This window comes from Pantherophis guttatus, chromosome 2 (assembly GCF_059756535.1).
Source record: "Pantherophis guttatus breed Tessera chromosome 2, ASM5975653v1, whole genome shotgun sequence".
In the NCBI taxonomy this organism is placed as follows: domain Eukaryota; kingdom Metazoa; phylum Chordata; class Lepidosauria; order Squamata; family Colubridae; genus Pantherophis; species Pantherophis guttatus.
In genome coordinates, this window is record NC_142064.1 from 290334513 (window position 1) to 290352545 (window position 18033).

At 42.4% G+C, this 18033-nt stretch overlaps 2 protein-coding genes across 3 annotated transcripts in view; one reads left to right on the forward strand and one right to left on the reverse strand.

Annotated features, from left to right (window-relative positions):
- Window positions 1-18033, forward strand: part of LOC117660204 (H-2 class II histocompatibility antigen, E-S beta chain-like) — a 325613-nt gene that overhangs the window by 179185 nt on the left and 128395 nt on the right. The gene's annotated exons all lie outside the window — the stretch shown is intronic.
- LOC117658763 (uncharacterized) overlaps window positions 1-18033 on the reverse strand; it is a 45611-nt gene that overhangs the window by 6375 nt on the left and 21203 nt on the right. The window lies entirely within an intron of this gene.

Sequence of the window (18033 nt, forward strand, 5' to 3'; positions counted from 1 at the left end):
CAAGGAGACTCTCAGGTGGCATGAATGATTTTTATAAATTTAACTTTATACAAAAATGTACTATTTGGTGGTTCCCATTTGATCAGGTGGGAGTTGCTGGAGAAAGGTTTTAATTTACTCCTGAATCCACTGTTGGATCGGAACAAGATTTTTTTTTCTCTTTAAACACCCCCCACCCCTCCCAGACACAACTTTCTCCTTCTGTCCATCCAGGAATTTAATTTAATCAACATTTGGAGACCTCTCAAGCTAAAACAGCAGGAATACACAATACATTTTCTCTGCCTCACACTGTGATATTCAAGATTCATTTTTAATGTCACCTTTGATGCCTAATGCAGTAAAAAAATGTGACCCAGAATTACGTTTTTCTTTCTGATCAAGCACCCATAGAATCGATGCTGATTTTGGAAGGTTTGGGATAAAAGTATTGCCATTAGGGAGATGCTCCTTTGTTGCAGTCCATTGAACAAGAAACAAGACTCAGATATGACTTTTGCAGAGAAATGGAGGCTGAATTGATTCTGGGGAGAGTTGAGGGAAGGTTGAGAGCCTCTCTTGGTGGCCAGAGAAAAGCTTTGGCCTCTCGGGGGAAGGAGACGCCCGGATCTCTCCGGAGAGAAAAGTCAGCTCAGAAGGAAAAATAAAGAGAAAATTCCCCCAAAGAGACTCAAGAAACATCCAATGATTTCAGGTCTCCTCAACTGGAGCTGAACCAACTATCTGAAGCTGATGAATCTCCTTTCCCTGAAGGGAAAATCCCCCCTGAGACCCACAAAAGGAGGGAGGGGGAGGGAGGCCCTGAGGGACCCACAAAAGAGACACACTCACAACACCCACACAATTGGGAGGGGATTTTTGGGCCACTTTCAGGGGTCATCAAAACTCATTAGCTAAATTAATAAAAGTGAGGAAATTTCCATGTTAAATATTGCTGGAATGAGAATTATTTCAAATATGCCAGACAACAAGAATGTTGAATTGATAGTAAGCAATAATTAAACCTTGAATATTATCAATCGGGGATTATTATCTCCAGGGAAACATCCTCTTTGGTGGTAAAAATATTTCAAACCATCTCTCAAATTGGAGAGAATATCATTTATTTATTTACTAAATTATATGCACCAAGACAAATTCCCTGTGTGTCCAATCACACTTGGCCAAAAAAGAATTCTATTCTATTCTAAATTCTAATATCCTATTCCAGGGATGTGATCCTCCTCCTAGCTTTGCTGGGAAGAATTTAGGAGTGAAAATGACTTTTGCCTCCAAATTAAATATCTGGAGAAGAAAATCTCTGTCGGTTCCCCTGAAATGTTCAATAATTTAGGGAAGGAGCAAAAGGATCTCCCTCTAAAAAATCTTTCTCTCTTAGGATGGGCTGTTTTTTCCTCTTATGGAAGAAATATCTTATTTCATTCTGTGGCAAGAGATGATGTTTCGAGAGTCTCCTGGGCTCCCAATGGGAACCTGAGATTTAGGCAACTCTTAAGTGGGGATGCTTGAAAGGTTTTTCCATCAAAGGGGTAAAATTTCCCTGGAAAGGCCGAATTGCAGAAAGTGCAGCTGAAATCCTTGATTTCCACAATGCTTGGCCTGTGATTCTCTTATCAATTGAGAGAAATAAATAAAATATATTATTACACAGAAAATGTAAATTACAAAAACAAATCTAGGCAATTTGCAAGGAATCTGACAGAGAATTAAACAATCCCTGCTTCAGAGTTGAATGGAAGGAGGATGTGTTTCTTAGGACCTAAGATTGGATTGAAAAGATGCCGGAGTGGAAATGACTCCGAATAAAGAATAGAGAGAACGGAGACCTGGAGAGAAAGAATTTCATGGATTCCCTTTGTAGATTCTTTTTTTTTTATCCTAAAATCCCAAAGGTCCCAGAAGGGGAGGGAGCCCCCCTCCCTTATTGGCCTTCTGGAAAGGGCTCCCAATGGGGCTCTGGGGCTTTGCTGGGGGGGGGGCAGAGAGGGGGAGGCAGCCTGAATCCCCTGAAGCCTTTTGATTCGTCTCTTCATGAATCAATTCATTGATTTTTCCACTGAATTGGAGCCATCCTTGCTTTTGAAACAACCACTAAATCTTCATCCGGGAGAGTCTCAATCAAGGGAAGGAAAAGGGGGTCCCCTCCCCCAAACTCCCCCCCAACCCCTCCCCCCCCACGAACTCACCTCTCCGGCCAACCACCTGGGCTGTCTGAGCAATCCCGTAGTTGTACCGGCAGAAGCGATCCAGGGAGGCCTTCTCGTACTGCAGGTAGACCTTGTTTCTGTTCCAGCCATCGGCAAGCATCCGCCCCAACTCCGTGACGGCCACGAACTTCCCGAGGTCGCTGTCGAAGTAAAGGGTCTCCTGCCGGTCGTAGATGTCCCAGTCCAGGAGCCTCACCCGCTGCGTCCCGTTGAGGAAGCGGCACTCGGACTTCGTCTGGTACAAGAAATGGGCTGCGAAGAAGGGGAGGGGGAGGGGAGGGACGGCCGTCAGGAGGGACTCCAGGGCCCATCCTTCCCAGCCGCTGGGAGAGGAGGGGGGACCCACGTGGGAAGGGGGAGGGGCGGGGGACCTTCCTTGGACAGACTGTCGGAAGACGCCCCCTGGAGGAGGGAAGGGGAACTCTGTCAGTCCCAGAGAGGAAGGGAGGCTTCCTGGGGGGTCTGGAGGGGGGAGGGGAGGGGGAAGGGGGAGGGGTGGGAAAAGGCAGGCAGAAGCTCAACCGGTCCAGCGATCCCATTCAGTCTCTGCAGGGAAGGTGGGATCTAAGGGGCAGGAAGGATGGGGGAGGGGCTGGAGGGAAAGTAACGTCCATCCCCCCCACTCTCTCTTCCTTTGGGAGGGGCCACAATGAGGACATCTAGACCGACTCTCCTGGGGTCTCCCAGCCCTTCAGTCCTCACCTTCCCTCCGTCTTTCCCCCCCTTTCTCCTTCCCCCAAACTTCAGCCCAGCTCCCTCCCTTTGGGGGACTGTGGAGGATCCCCCCTTTCCTCTCCCCCTCCCCAAAAAGACCCCCTGCAGTTCACAGAAAGTGAAGTTTCTGAAGAAGCCCAAAGACTTTTGCTCAAATGCCTCTTTTCCCTTCTGGGGATTCAGGGCTGAAAATGCCTCAGTTTCCCTCTTTCGCTTTCGCTTTTCCTCCCCTTCCTCTTTCCCTGCAGCCCCCTAACACCCAGGCCCTGGGGGTGCGACTCCCACTGCGGTTACAATCGGGGAAGGGGCGAGGGGTCCCTCTCCGTCCTCCTGGGGGGGGGGTGGATGTGGGGAGGAAGGGGGAGGAGACCACGCAGAGATCGAGGTTGTTGGAGGCTCCGGAGACCCATCGGCTTTCTTCCCCTCTCCGGGGTCCTTCCCAGCCCCCTCCTCCCCCGCCCAGCCCCCTCCTTACCGGGGGTCTCCTTCCCCCCTTCGCTTCCGGGGATCCGGGCCAGCGCCCCCAGCAGCAGCATCAGGGGGACCCCAGGAAAAGCCATGGCTGCTGCCCCACAAGCGCCCCAAAGGGAGGAGAAAGACGCTCCCAGCCCCAGAGGAGGAATCGGAGGGTCTGGAGGGGGGGGAGGAGTTTTCCTCGGACTTCGGAAGAGGGAGAGTCCACAAAGAGCAGGAGGACCAATGGGAATGCTCCCTTCTGCAGCGTCATCGGTCTCCGGGCAGAGCCTCCCTTGACTTCGCCCGATGCAGGAGATAGTTCGGCGCAGAGAGAGAAGCGGAGAAAGTGGGGGGGGGAATCCCTTCAGTCTTGGGGGGCTGCAATCTGGGGGGTCTTTCATGCCAGCTCCGTCTTCCTTTTGCCCCCCCCCCGATTCTCCTCCACTCTCCCTTTCTCTGGGAGCCTGGACTGGAGGGGCGGACTAGATGCCCTTAGAGTTCCCACAGTGCCCAGAAGGAGCCTAAGCTGGAGCTGCCGAGAGTCCAGGAGGGCAAAGTGGATCCAGAGCTCGAGGGGTCCTTTTGGGCTCAAAAGGGGAGGAGGGACCCCCAGCAGCTGCGCTGGATGACAAGGGGGGAGGGGCAGCCCCACAGCCAGCCAGGACTTGGGGGCCACACGCTCCCCCCAATCCGAAGGGAAGCCAGGAAAAGCCTCAGCTGACAGTCCAGGCAGGAAGAGGCGGAAGGGATCTGCAGGGATCCCTCTTAATCCATCCGGATCCTCCCCCTTCACGGGGGAATCTCCGTAGGGATCTCTTGGCTTTACAAGAGAAAAGGGCGTTTTCCTTCCTTGAAACACGCGTCTCCCTTGCTCAGAACGTCTGGATGGACCGGATCCTTCAGGTTTCCCGCCCCTGAACCCCGATTGTGTAGGAATCTCCCTCTTCCTTTCTGTGGGTGGGGATCCCCCTTTTCCTTGCAAAGCAGCCCCGGATGAAGATCCCGGAAGGAAGTTTGGCCGTTCCTCCTCCGCTTCCTGCTCCTTTCCTCGGAGAACGTCCATGTCAGATGTAAATGCCTTATTCCCTAATGTGTAAATAATGTATATATGGGATATCAGGGGTTAACTTATTCTTTGTTTCTTAATGTATTCATAATTCACCACTCCCACTCTTGGCTCCACCCTTTGTATATATAAGGAGCCACCTTCGCCATTTTCTTTGCTTCTATCTGTAAATATTCAGTGAATATAGAATGCCTACTATAATTAAAGACAAATATATTTGAACCTCTAACTCTCATTATTATTATTGAGTCTGATCCTAAAAATATTGCAACAAACTGGTAGCAGAGGATGGTTAATTGACTCAATAAATAACTAAAAATGTCTAAGAAAGATAGGCCCAACACCAGGGCCTACAGCAAAGAAATAGAAACTGAACAAGAAATAATCAACGAATCCACAAACGCGATTTCGAGAGAATCCGAAGAATACACCACTGAAGAAGAAGAACTAATAAATGAAAATGATGGCCAGGAGGAAATCGAAATAGAAAATAACGAACTCAGGTCAGAGATACTGAAGCTTTTAAAAAGCCAGAAGAATGATGAAAGCCTCATCGCGAACCTCCAAGAAATGCTGAAGAACAGCGGAGCAGCGAGAGAGAAAAACATCGCTAAAGAGAAACCCAAAGACCAAAAAACTGTGAGTGATATGACTACAGAGAAAGTCGTTATGAAAAAGAAAAGATGTGATCCCGCGCGAAATTTTGAATGGCAGCCATCTTGGTTTCAACAAACCTCCAAAGTGAGCGAAGCAGAGCCAATCAAGATGCTCAGTTCAAAATTTCTGGCGCGAAAAACGTTATCAGACAACGAAAGTGAAAAGGAGGATTCAAACTCTTCGGAAGAGCCAGAATCAGAAAATGAAAACGACTTAACGAAATCCCAAGTAAAGTCAGCAATGAAGACGCTTTTTGCTGCATTCGGGCCAAAATTAAAAATTTCCAAAGCGCCAACGAAGAAGCAAGCGAACAAGCCGATACTTCAAGACCTGCACGCTCCCATCCTGACTTCGAGAACGACGACGCCCGAGCCCAGAGAGCCATGTCGATTCCGCCCTACACCGCAGACCGAAGCAAGTGCCAACGCACCCAAAAGAAAGAGAAGAACAGTCACCGCCATCAGAACTCCTAAGACCGAGCCAGAGACCGACTCGTCTGAAGAGGAACGGAGCGAGCGAGCTGCAATGGAGAGAACCTTCCACGACGAAGTCAAAGAAGAAATGAACAACGCGCATGTGCGAAACTACGTAGACGGTCCGGAAAGACTTGAACTGGCCAGAGAACCGCGCAGACTCGTTGCGAGCATTCCCATGCCATTTTGCAATTTCCTACACTTGCGAGACCACGGACTGCCTCAGGTTGTAAGTAATGGACAAAATAATGTGGGTAACTTACCCAGTGACTTCCCAAAACTTAGGGTTGATGGTATTAATTTACAAGAATGGTATCAACAGCTCCAGGTTGTCTTTATGAAAGAAAATTTACTATTTTTTATCACTAGTCCCCCAAGAAGACCTTGGACTTTAAAAATAGATTGTTTACACCATAAGGCATTTTTCTTAATAATATCTAGCGTGTCTCCTGCAATGTATCATAGCATCAAACCAAATCTAACTGTTTCAGAAATAATTCAATGCATGTTTAATTTGTTTCACAGCGATAGTGTAGCTACCACCACAAGAATGTCTAAGGACTTCTTTTCTTCCAGAGTAAAACCAGGGGTTTCCATAAGTGAGCATTTAATATCTTTAAACAAAATAAGAGCTGAGCTGCATTTGAGGGGGGAAGTGATTTCAGATCAAACAATGAAAAGTGTTATTATCAACTCACTTGATTCATCATGGGATAGTTTTATGTCACACTTAGACACCATCAATCTAGGATATTTGTCAATAGAAAGTCTGTCTAACAAATTGATAGCAGAAGACAATTCAAGAAAAAATCGTTATAGCAATCACACAGAACACAAACCTTTTAGGAAGGTAGCTTTCCAAGAAAAATATAATGAAACTTTTAAATGCCACAATTGTGGGTCCAGAGAACACAATAGAAGAGATTGCCCCAAAATTTCAAAGGAAAGACATAGGTCAGAATATAGGAATAAATACGATTATAGACAGTCTTCCACAGATAGACATAAATATAGAAGCCCACCAAATTACAGAGAAAGTAGAGGGGGCAGAGAAAATTCAAAAGAGAGAAAATCTGGTTCACTGAATGGACTAAATAAACAAGATAGCACCAAAACGCAACCAAATGAGAACAATAATTGGCTTATTGATTCTGGAGCAACTAATCACACCACTAATAACAAAAATATACTGTCTTCATTTACAGAAGATAAGTTTGTAATAAAGGTAGCTAATCAAGAAAAAGTTCAAGTATTAGGCAGAGGGAATGTGACCTTGCCTGGTCTAGGAAAAATAGAGGGGGTATTGTTAATACCAGAAATACCTCATAACATACTAAGTGTCATAAAATTAAGCAGAGATTCTGACATCAATATAGTTTTCTCAAAGGGAAAAGCAACTTTAGAGAAGAATAAAACAAATGTAGGCACTGTGATGATTAAAGGAGGCCTACCCTATCTGATAACAAAAGAAAGATGGTTACATAACATTGATTCAAACATGGAAGATTGCATTGAGGCAGATGATGAAAATATTAGTAACAGTGACAATGATGAATGTAAAATATCTCATGATCACACAGATACACACAATGAGAAGAAACCAAAAATAGGTAAACCAATTCATGACGAGTGTGCTCATATCTTACATAGGAAGTTAGGACATGCAAGTTTTCCTGTAGTACAAAAAATGACTGAACACGCAGAAGGTGTCAAAATAAAAAATTGTGAAAATTATTTGGAATGCTCAGTATGTAAATCTACTAAATTAAAAACTAGTCCCAGGCCAAAAAAATCCACCAGATCAACTAACAAAATTTTTGACTTAGTACACATGGACTTAGTTGGTCCATTAACTCCATCAATCACTTATAGAAAACGTTACTTCCTAACAATAGTAGACGATTACAGTCGCTATGGTTTTGTTTACACATTAAAACACAAGGATGAAACCTTTCAAAAATTTAAGGAATTTTACAAACGCATAGAAACACAACATAATATCAGAATAAAACAAATTATGACAGATAGGGGATGTGAATTCATGTCTAAGGAATTCTCCCAATGGTTAAAGGATAGAGGAATGCTACATTACACGTCTAGTCCATTTTCTGCGTTCCAAAACGGGATTGCAGAGAGAAAGAATTCCACATTACAAACCATGATTAGATGCACATTAGAGGATGCTGGTTTAGGCAAACAATTTTGGTCAGAAGCCCTACATTATTCAAATTACACTCAAAATAGAACCTGGTCCAGTATTGTGAATAAGACACCATATGAGGTGATGTATAATAGGAAACCAAAATTAGCACACATGCACATATTTGGGGTCACTGCAGACGTACACATACCCAAACAATTGAGGAGAAAGGGAGAAAACGTATCCAGAAGATTAAGATTTATGGGATATGAAACTGGCACCAAAGGGTACAGATTCATTGATAATAATAATAAATTTATAGTTTCCAGAACAGCTGTGTTCCATGAACAGGCCAACTGGTCTAAATTACATCTTAATGAAATATTTCCGAATAAATGCAAGGATACCAAATCTCGTGAAGAAGGGACGATAGAAAATCAAAATATTAACAAAGGTAAAAGCAAAACCAAAACATGGACAAATAGTCAACACAAAATAAAGACAGACACATTAACAAAAAAGGAAGCAAGATATTTGCATGACTACCATAGCAAACCAGAAAGAGCTATTAGGAACAACAGAAATCAAATACCAAATAAATACAAAGATTACATAATGCATATGGATGATGAACAAATAACACCTAATACATATGAGGAAGTATTAAAACTACCTCGTGAAGAAAAAGAAAAATGGGAACTAGCTATGAAAAAAGAGATGGAGAGTTTGCAAGGATTAAATGTATTCACACCTGCGATTGCACCCAAAGATAAAACAATTATTGGTACCAGGTGGATTTATAAAATTAAGAATCTAGAAGGAGGCAATACCTTATACAAAGCTAGATTGGTTGCACAAGGTTATGCACAAAAATATCCGGAGGACTATACTGACACATACTCCCCCACAGTAAGAACAGAGAGTGTTAAAACAGCTCTAGTAGTAGCATCCACACTCAATCTTGATGTATTTCAATATGACATACAGACTGCGTACCTACACGCAAAACTAGATAAGGAAATATACGTAAGAGCACCTCACAGTCAATACACTAATAAAAATGAAATTTGGCTATTAAACAAGAGTTTATACGGATTAAAGCAATCTGGCAAAAGATGGTATGATTGCTTGGTAAAAGTACTTAAAACCATGGATTTCAACGCTACCACTGCTGATAACTGTTTCTTTGTCAAAAAGAGTGATGATCACGTTGAGTTTGTATTGATTTATGTAGATGATATTTTATATATAGGAAAACACAGAGAGAGAAGAGAAATCTTTGTAAACAAGTTAAATGAACATTTCTCGTTGAAATCTCTAGGTAAAGTAAACAAATACCTTGGTGTACAAATTAACAAAACTAGAAGGGGTTTCAAACTTACTCAAAAAGATAAGATTATTGAACTTCTAAACAAATGCAATTTAAACAATGCCAAACCCTGTGACACTCCTATGCAAACTGATTTCCTTAGAAATAATGATGAATCTTCCCCTGAATTCAAGGATAATACATTTTATAGATCAGTCATAGGTTCACTTCTTTATATATCTAATTGGACCAGGCCAGATATTGCATTACCACTCAATTTATTATCAAGGCACGTTAGTAAACCAACAATGTATCACTGGGAAGCTGTCAAAAGAATTTTAAGATATCTGAAAAGTACATTAGACTTTTGTCTAGTATTAGAGCCTAGTGATAATAAAGAACCAAGACTTACATGTTACGCAGATGCGGATTGGGCTGGAGATGCATCATGCAGAAAAAGTACTTCTGGTTATATTTTTCTATTAAATGACTGTCCAGTTTACTGGTACACTGGTAAACAAGAACTGGTAGCCACTTCAACCACAGAAGCGGAATATGTTTGTTTATCCAAAGCTGCAAATAACCTTGTATGGTTTAATGATTTAATTTCAGATGTTTGGAAAAAACCTGCTTTGCCTTTTGTTATGCATGAAGACAATAAAGCGGCCATTGAAATATCTAGATCCGATGCCATTGGACAAAGATCCAGGCATATAGATATAAAATTTAAGCATGTGAGACAATTGTCCCAAGATGGATTTATCAAAGCAGTGCATTGTGATACCTCTGAACAATTAGCTGACATATTGACGAAGCCTTTACCTTCTAAACAGCACAAATACTTAACTTCTAAATTGTATGTCTTATATTGTCCTGAATCTGAATGTAATTGGTGTTGTATAGCGAACCGGCATTTAGAGGGGGATTTGTCAGATGTAAATGCCTTATTCCCTAATGTGTAAATAATGTATATATGGGATATCAGGGGTTAACTTATTCTTTGTTTCTTAATGTATTCATAATTCACCACTCCCACTCTTGGCTCCACCCTTTGTATATATAAGGAGCCACCTTCGCCATTTTCTTTGCTTCTATCTGTAAATATTCAGTGAATATAGAATGCCTACTATAATTAAAGACAAATATATTTGAACCTCTAACTCTCATTATTATTATTGAGTCTGATCCTAAAAATATTGCAACAGTCCACATCTTCGCCATAATGCAGAACAATCTCTACTTTCAGCAGAGAAATATATAAAGTGACATTTTGGAAGAAATTTTGCCATCTGATTGTGCAGATCGTGATGAGATTTGCCTATTTTGACTGGGGAACAGGAAGCGGCCCTAAAACAAAAGGCTCCTTTTTATTATTTTTAATAATAAAAAGATTATAAGGGCATAAAATAGAAAATAAAAGTAAGAAGGAACTGGGAAAGGGAAAGGAAGGGGAAGGAGAAGTGGGGGATAAAGGGCAAAAGGGAAAAAGAGAGGAAAAAACTTTCCCCAGCATAATAAAATACAAAATGAGTTACACAAAGGCGGCTTAGAGAGATCCTGAATTCCGGATCCTGTTTCAAGAGCTTTGGGGGTCCAGAGGTGGCCTGGGTCCTTTCCAGGGATGGGGGGGCTGGAGGGGTCAAACTCCCCCCTGGCCCAGCACCAGCCTCAGCAGCCCAGAGCCAGGTCCCCCCCAGCATCTGCCCCACAGTTGTGTATCTGACACAGCCACTCACACACAGTCAGCCCCAGATCCAGGCAGCCTCTGTGGGGCCTCCCTCCCTCACCTGACCCAGGCAGAACCTCTGGGCCCCTTTCATGCTTCCCCCCCCACCCAAATATTTTCTCTGAGTTCCCTCTGACATCCCCAGCTACACACACACACACACACACACACACACACACACACACACAGAGCAGCCCTTCCTTCTCCAGCCCCCAAGAGCTGCAGAGGCGCTTGGGCTTCGCTTCCCCAGCCTGAAGCTTTGGGCTCCTCCGAAGCGGAACTGAGGACCTGGCCAGGATCCAGCAGGCAACAAGCCTCCATTCTCCCTCAGGGCAGCTCAGGGACTCCCCTCCTCCTCCTCCTCCGCCCCATGGCTGAGTCTGCAGGTGGGGCAGCCACAAGGTCCTCGGCCCCATTGGAAGCGGCTGAAGGGGCCCCTCCCCACAACCTCATTATAGCTCTCTAGTCCTTTTCTCCCTCAGTTGAAGCCCGTTGAAGAAAGGACTCCTGGAACTAAAGACAGAGACTGTACCAGATAAATTGCCTTTGGATTTATCGGATACCCCAGCTGGATTATTTACAAATTTGAGAGAAGTGCCATCTGATTTTAATGTGATGACTTATCAAGGCAAGGACAAGCATGGAAACCAATTAGAGGATATACAAGGGATAAAAAAGAAACGCGAGACACAAAAAATTAGGATGGAAGTCAAACCCACAAAAAGAAAACAAAAAAAGAAATAGGTTGTACAAAAATAGAAATTTCTAACCCAAGCAACAGTGAAGCCAGTGATTTTAAAATATGAATGATTATGTGAAAACATAGAGGAGGCGACATATTGGTCAATATCATCCTGAGGATAGTGGCAGATCTCTGCATTGCCGTAATTTTGGGACATGGAAAGAGCCTCAAATTGATGGTTTTGAATTATCTACTTTGAAACTTCTTTTTGTGTTGATAAATATATTATAATTATCTTGAATTATAAGGCAAGAGAATCACATTGGGACATGCAGAAGATCGGGTTGTTACCCAATACGATGATGGAAATTAATAATCCTGATGAAACCCACAATTATTATTATATGGAATATAATTATAATGTCACTCGGGTGGTTGTTTTTACTTTTATATATATAAGAAGATGTTTACTACTGATGGGGGCAGATATGATTGGAGATCTTGAATAAACTGTTGCATCAGCAAGCTATGTTACCCTATTATGGATGTTGGTTTTAACAATCCAGTGGAAAGACTTCAAGAAGATATTATATGGACTATAAATTTAAAGTTATTGTCTTTTCTTTTTTTATTTAGATATAATGGAATATATATATATATATATTTTTAAGTAGTGTGGGCAGTGAATTAAAGATATCAAGAATTGTTGTGTATGGTAAATTTGTAAGACAGTGGGTGAATAAGCTAGCTACAGACTGATTAGTTTAAGAAAAGGGATTTTTAAGTGATACACTTAGGGGAGTGGAGGAAATGGATAGAGTGGAATAAATGTTAAATTAGATTTTATGGGGAGCCCGCTTTGAAATGTTATTAAAGTAGGACTTATCGTATAGTTTTAAAGTGGAAGGTGGTTTTGAATTGTTGCAATAATGTATAGATATAAAACACTATTATGCTAAATTAGAAGTTATTTTATAATAGTTATAGTATAATGTGTTTGTTTTTTTTTGTTTTTTTTCTCCTCTTCTTTTCTGAAATGTATGGATAAAGGGGGATTTATAATACTTTTAGTAAGTAAAGGTCAGTATTTTGAGGAGGGAGTAAGTAATCTGTTATGAATTAGGGTTTTTTTTTGTTACGAAGAAGTCACAGGGGGGGAAGGGTGGGGAGGGGGGGTTAGGGAGGGGGGGGAGGGGGGGGAAAAAGGGGGAAAAATTTGTATTTGAAAACCTTTTCAATAAAAAAAAAAAAGAAAGGACTCCTTGACTTATGACAGTTCATTTAGTGACCGTTTGACTTTGGGGCTGGGTGGCTTCCAATGTACCCCCAAAGCTCTGTCCTTCTTCCCCCCCCTTTATATCAACCCAAATGCATGGAAGGAGGTTTTCGTCTTTCTTCTGTTGAGTTTCTAGAGAGGTTCAGTTATTTCTTACCTATCCTGCAATTTCACCTCCTCTTTTATTAGGTCTGTTTCTTATTTATTTATTTATTTATTATATAAAACGCAAAGAAAAACAGAAATAGGAAATCAGGGGAAGGAGAAAGAGAGGGGAAAAGAAAGTCTGAGGTTCAAGGGAAAAAAGGAAAAAAAGCTTTGACTTCCGGCTCTTTTCAGCACAGTAGAAGATTTAAAAAAAAACATTCCAGCCTCAACTTTTTGCTTTTACACATTAATATGTCACCAGCCATTTCTAGAAGGACAATTCAATCTAACGGACAAAAGCAAAGTCATTTTTGGTCTGTTTATTTCTCTTTTTTTTTTGAATTTTTTTTTTATTTTTGAACAAAACATAAAACATAAATCCATCCTCCATTACAATTGCAAACAGTGTGTCGGTCGGTTACAAATCTTTTGTGCTTCATCTTTATATTCAGAATTTACTAATTATCTATTTTCTCACATTGTCAAACAAATAAACATCCTCATTTATCATTTATTTAACTATGGCTTTGCCGCTTCAAAAAAATTATTTTCAAATATTATGTTGATAACATTCATTTCATGTTTCATAATTTCATTTCCATGCTTTCTTCTCTAGCCATTGATAAAATAAATCCCATATCTTATAATATTGTTTATCTTCTTGTTCTCTAATTTCAAATCTCGATTTACTCATTTCAGCACATTCCATGCTTTTCTTAATAACTTCATCTTGCGTTGGTATTTTCTCATTTTTCCAGTTTTTAGCAAACACAATTCTAGCCGCTGTTAAAACATTCACAATCAAATATCTAAATTCTCTATTGTATGTTTCTGGCACGATCGCTAATAAAAAATTCTCTGGCTTAAAGTCTATGTATTTTTTTTGTCATTTTTTCCAACCATGTGTGGATTTTAGTCCAGGATCTTTTAGCGTCATCACATGTCCGCCACATATGAGCCCGGGATCTGATGACATTTCCAGCATTTTTCAGATTTGTTCTTGAACATTCTGTCTATTCTTGTCGGGGGTAGATGCCACCTGTAAAACATCTTATACAAATTTTCCTTATATGCTGTTGACATTGTCATTTTATAATTTTGCAGCCACAATTTTTGCCATTTCTCTAAATCGATTCCATAACCAAAATTTTTCCCCCATGCAATCATTGTTTCTTTAACTTGTTCTTCTTCCAACTTTACCTCTAACAAATAACCATACAATTTTTTAATTACATAGGCCTCAGAACCTATTAAAATTTTATCTAAGTTAGTCAAATTATTATAAAGACCCTCTGTCTCACAATCTTTATCGTATCTAGAATGTATTTGCATATAAGAAAACCAATTCATCTGTAAACCTTGTGCCTCCAATTCTTGCTTCGATTTGAGTTCACCCTTTTCATTCAATAGTTCACTATATCTAACAATTTGTTCCCTTCTAAATATTATTGAGTATGAAAATGCTTCAATCGTCGATAACCAGACTGGAATTTTTAAATAGTGTTGTTTTTTAATCTTCTCCCAGTTTAGTAACAAAGCCTCACGTCTATAATCTCTTCTAAAGGACCCGTGTTTTTGTTCCCTTGTACCATAAAAAAGCGTGCCATCCCAGAAACAAGTCATGTCCTTCTAAAGTCAATAATCTAATGTTTCTTAACGTTATCCATTCTTTAATCCACATCAGATTTGTCGCTTGATAATAAAGAAGGACCTGGTGGCTCAGCAGACTGATAGCATTGTGATTAACACCAGCTGTCTGCAATTACTGTAAGTTCGAATCTCACCAGGCTCAAGGTTGACTCAGCCTTCCATCCTTTCTAAGGTAGGTAAATTGAGCATCCAGTTTGTGGGGGCAATAAGCTGACTTTGTATAAATAAACAAAAGTATGAAGGCTATTGCTTAATGCATTGTAAGCTGCCCTGAGTCTCCGGAGAAGGGCGGCATATAAATAAAATTTAAAAAAAAAGAAAAAAGTTCCCAATTAGGCAAACCAAAACCTCCTCTTATTCTAGCATCTTGCAACAATTTCAATTTATCCTCGCCTTTTTACCCTGCCAAATATATTTTAACATTATTTTATTCAAATCTTCAAAATAGTCTTTTCCCAATCTAACTGGAATTGTCTGGAACAAATATAGAATTCTAGGTAGTATGTTCATTTTAATTGTCGATATTCTCCCAATCAATGATAATTGTAAATTTTCCCATTTTGCCAAATGTGCCCCAATCTGTTGTTTTGAGTTTATTATAATTGTTCTCTTTAAGTGTGCTGCATCTTGCTGTCAAATATATCCCCAAGTATTTAATCTTATTTGTGACCTGCATCTTTGATATTTCCGCCAATTCTTCTTTTTGTTTTATGAACATATTTTTTGTCCAGATCTTCGTTTTGTCTTTATTAATTTTCAGACTTGCTACTTTCCCAAATTTTCCTATTTTATGTACCAATGCAATTATTGACTCTAAAGAATCTTCAAGAATAAAAACCAGGTCATCTGCAAACACTTGCAATTTATATTCTTCCTTTTGAATTTTCATTCCTTTTATCTTTTTCTTCTCTAATATTTCTATTTGGCCCTTCTAATGTTAATAAAAACAACGGAGGAGACAGTGGGCAACCTTGTCTCATTCCTTTTTTTATTTATTTATTTGTTTAAATTTCTATACCGCCCTTCTCCAATATAGGACTCAGGACGGTGAACAGCCAAAGTAAAAACAAGACATACAAAATCTAAAAACTGTTTAAAATAATTAAATATTCTGGCCGTAATTAAAAAATTCCAATTTAAAATCAGTTTAAAATTTAACTAAAGCCAGCCCAGCTAGCTGAAATAAATGGGTTTTCAGGGCCCGACGAAAAATCCGGAGGTCTGTTATTGTACGTATCTCTGGGGGGAGGTTGTTCCAGAGGGTGGGCGCTGCCACAGAGAAGGCTCTCCCCCTGGGGGTCACCAGCCGACATTGTCTGGCGGACGGCACCCTGAGGAGGCCCGCTCTGTGTGAGCGTACTGGCCGGTGGGAGGCTATTGGTGGCAGAAGGCGGTCTCGTAAATACCCCGGCCCTGAGCCATGGAGCGCTTTAAAGGTGGTCACCAACACCTTGAAGCGCACCCGGAAGACCACCGGGAGCCAGTGCAGGTCGCACAGGAGAGGTGTCACATGGGAACGCCTCGTCGCTCCCATAATCCCCCGCGCGGCCGCGTTCTGGACCAGCTGGAGCCTCCGGGTGCACCCCAGGGGGAGCCCCATGTAGAGAGCGTTGCAGTAGTCCAGGCAGGAAGTGACGAGTGCCTGAGTGACTGTGCGTAGGGAGTCCCGATCTAGAAAGGGGCGCAACTGGCGTATCAGGCAAACCTGATAAAAAGCCCCCCTGGCCACGGCCGTCAGATGATCTTCTAAAGACAGCCGTGCGTCCAGGAGGACGCCCAAGTTACGAGCCCTCTCCGTGGGGGCGAGTGATTCACCCCCAATAGCCAGCGATGGCATCAGCTGGCTATATCGGGACGCCGGAAGCCACAGCCACTCGGTCTTGGAGGGGTTGAGTCGGAGCCTGTTTCTCCCCATCCAGGCCCGCACGGCCTCCAGGCACTGGGACATCACTTCAAGGGCATCATTGGGGTGGCCTGGGGTGGAGATGTTTCGATAAACTCGATAAACTCTGTCAATTCTCCATTTCTCATTACTTTTGCTGTTTGTTTATAGCATATGGCTTCTATTGCTTGAATAAATTTTCTCCCAAAGCGCATCTGCTCCAATTGAAGTAGCATAAATTGCCAGTTGACGTTATCAAAGGCTTTCTGTGGATCTAGAACTATCAGAGCCATTTGCTTTTCAAAAGGTCTGTTTCTTTTGAACACTTTAAATGTGAAGATATTCAATTTAACGGCTGGAGAAGGAAAGTCTAGAAAGGTCATCCTGTTGTAGCTGAGGGAGGGAGGGCTCCCGCCTGAGGGATTCTCCGCTGATTGGTTTCTGTGGATGAAAAGGGGACGTGTCCCTTTTTCCCGCCTTTTTCTTCTAGGCGCCGTTTGAGATTTACCTCAGGATGTCCCTGACTGTCTTCTGTGCTGTGAATATCTTTAGGGTCCCTGAAAGTAGAGGCGCCTGTAAATTAACGTGCGTTCATGTCGGAAGGCTACTCAGGAGAGATCGGGACCGGGGTGCTTATTTGCCGAATCGATTTTTCGGAAGGAAAAGAGAGAGTGGGGTGGAGGGAGGGAGAGAGAGATATTCAGATTCTACAGGTATCAGTTTTAGTTTAGCCTGAAAAGATTTCAGGATTTCATGCCTCTGTCTGCCTGTCTCTCGGCAGGGAAGCTTCCCGGAGAGGCGGCCGAAAGCTCCACGCAGAGGCCGCCAATCACGAGCCCCGGGGGCGCCTGCTTCCCTTCCATGGGAACGACTCAGCTCTTTCAAAGCGAGCGGCCAAGAAGCCGAGAGACAGGCAGACGGATGCTGCGATTGAAAACAGCGCTGAAATGAAGGGGACGGATAGTAATATGGAATAAGATGAAGTAAAAATTTCTATAAATAGTAAATAATAAGGAAGGATCACTACAGAAGAGCTGTAAAAAGAGTTTGTATATATAAATGTCGTATGTTTTGTTTTGTTTTAATGTTTCATAATAACAATTATTTTTTAAAAAATAAAAGAGCGCTGAGCTGCGGAGAGCGGCAAACTCCCGAGCTGAAGGAGGCTGAGGAGCAGCAGGGCAGGATCGGAGTCAGCCGGGGGGGGGGGGAAACGTAGGGAGGTGTGTGGTCTCTTCCTCTGACCAGTAGGGGCGTCCCATCCCTTCCCCTCCCTGGATCTGCCCATCTTCCTTCCGAACCAGTTCTGGCTTCGAACCCAAAGTAGCCGGGATGGTGGATCCAGAGGAAGCGGAGGGAGGAGCCTCCTGTGGCGGCAGGAAAGAGGAGGAGGAGGATGAAGAGGAAGGAAGGAAGGATTCCAGGCTTTCCTGCTTCTAGAGTTTATTCTTTTAGAGCAAAGCGAAGGGAAGGGAAGTGACTCGGAGGACGAATCATGTAGATGAAGCTGCTGTGGGTTCAAAGCCAGGAGAGATGGGGTGACAGGTGGGCCCAGCGTCCCTGGGGACAGTCTAGATCAGGGTCCTCAAACTTTTTGAACAGGGGGCCGATTCAGTCCCTAAGACTGTTGGGGGGGCCGGACTGCTCC